Below are 2037 nucleotides of genomic sequence, written 5' to 3'. Positions count from 1 at the left end.
CATAATTTAAGATTTAGTCTTGTAATCAAGTGTTAAAGCAGGATTTATTCCACAGTATAGTAGGTACACAATCTCCAGTCTTTAGAATTAAAAAGAACTAAATTTGAATCCTAAATCTTAACTCTTTCTATATGTCTAGATAAATTTGAGCACATTACTTAACTTTTCTGGGTCTGTTTCTTTACCTATAAAATATAGTTATAATAGTAATTAGTCAATATTTTGTTTAAATATGAAAACGTATGACAAATGTTACAGACAGAAAAATGCACAGAGCATATTTGGTACTCATTGGATGTTAGTCACCTTTTTAGTGTACGTTCATACAGATGAAAATAACATTATCTAGTATCAGAAAAGAGGGTCTTGCTCAGATTGGTGAATAAGAACAGCTTTCCCGTTAAGAATTTAAGATTTTTATTAAACCTCTAGATAGGTCTATTGTTATATGGGGAAAGTGTTTCTTTCTTTAATATTTATGACTGAATCATTGAACCAAGGATAGCTACATAGTACCCATCGAAACCTTAATGTCAGTTGACAAAAGCTAGTTTCTAGATAGTAGAGCCATTAAGCTAACATTTAGTAAATAACTGTTATTTTCCAGGCACTGCTTTAGGTTCTGGAAGGATAGAATATTATTAAATGTGTATTCTCATTGGTGTTACTTAATATATTGTCTGTAAAAGATACACAGTAGATTCCATTTCTAAGTTTCACATTATTCCCATAAACAGTACGTGATCAGCAATCCAGTGTCATTTGAGAGATACTGGAAATGCCTCTCTTTCTTGAAATAACATTGCATATTAAATGTAGATAACTATTGTGTTAATCCTCGCCACTGCATCCTCACAATGTTCTTTATAAAATGTAAATATTCAATAAAAAGCTGAGAAATTTAGTAATCATGGGTTAATGTTAATTAATTTCTCATTTAATTATCTTTCTTTAGTCAGTAGAGACCAAAGCCTGAAGGCATTGAAGTTTTGGGACTGAGAAATTTAGTAATCATGGGTTAATGTTAATTAATTTCTCATTTAATTATCTTTCTTTATGTCAGTAGAGACCAAAGCCTGAAGGCATTGAAGTTTTGGGGAAAAAAGAGCTGAAAATCTGGAGCGAAATCAGCAAAGATATAGCATGGACCCATGAAGGTTGCAAGGATTGTATTAAATAAATAATTTGCCTTATTCACAATTTTACTATTGAACTCTTTTAGATACTGAGTCCATTCATGACCCATACAGAAGCCTCTGTCCAAACCTAGGCTTCCTCTCCATACTACTGCCTGGCTGCCCAGGGGTTAGGATGTCTCCACCTGATATTTGACATTTTATCCCCTTTCAAATCATGTGGGTGTATTCACCCCTTTATAATTTGCCAAAACAAAGTAACAATCCCCTTCTAAACAAGAGATTTATTAGATCTATTGCCCTAAAACAAGAGCTTTATTAGACTTATTAGAAAGGATACCACATGGCAGAGATAAAATATGCAGTTAACTGCAGGCAAAGTGATTCCAGATGCTGTTCGATTGGCCATCTGGCCTCACTGAGGGGTCACTTACCGGTTTCTGCCCCTCAGTTTTCCTGGCTTTGCCACCACTACACAGAATTTCTAAGAAGGGCAGTCAAAGGGCTCAGTGAACAGGTGACATCCAGCTCTAATTCATGATTCTGGCAAGTCCCAATGGGATCTATTCGGGGTCTCCAAATCGAAATTGTCCTTGCCCGCACTTTTCCCCACCCTTTCCCCACCACTGCTGCTTGCTTCTCCACGTATGCACTGCAGTCACTCTTCAAATCAGTAACGTGTGAGAATTGGGGCAAAAAATACCACACACACACACATGCACAAAACAAAAAACGCATTATTTTGTGGACTTTAGAAACATAAGGAGTCTGTTATCAGTTGCCTTCACCCAAGCAGCAGCGCAAAAAATACCACACACACACACATGCACAAAACAAAAAACGCATTATTTTGTGGACTTTAAAAACATAAGGAGTCTGTTATCAGTTGCCTTCACCCAAG

The 2037-nt window shown here is 35.9% G+C and overlaps 1 long non-coding RNA gene across 1 annotated transcript in view; it reads right to left on the bottom strand.

The window, feature by feature from the left end:
• Positions 1 to 1670, bottom strand: part of LOC103608201 — a 54452-nt gene extending 52782 nt beyond the window's left edge. The window contains exon 1 of the long non-coding RNA XR_552023.1: positions 1571 to 1670. This is a non-coding gene — a long non-coding RNA (uncharacterized LOC103608201). The remainder of the gene's footprint in view (positions 1 to 1570) is intronic.
• Positions 1671 to 2037: the final 367 nt, after the last annotated feature.

The sequence above is a fragment of the Galeopterus variegatus genome, unplaced genomic scaffold (assembly GCF_000696425.1).
Source record: "Galeopterus variegatus unplaced genomic scaffold, G_variegatus-3.0.2 Scaffold8136, whole genome shotgun sequence".
Lineage (NCBI taxonomy): Eukaryota > Metazoa > Chordata > Mammalia > Dermoptera > Cynocephalidae > Galeopterus > Galeopterus variegatus.
Note: the sequence above shows the minus strand (reverse complement) of the source record. Positions and strands in the feature narration are given on the sequence as shown.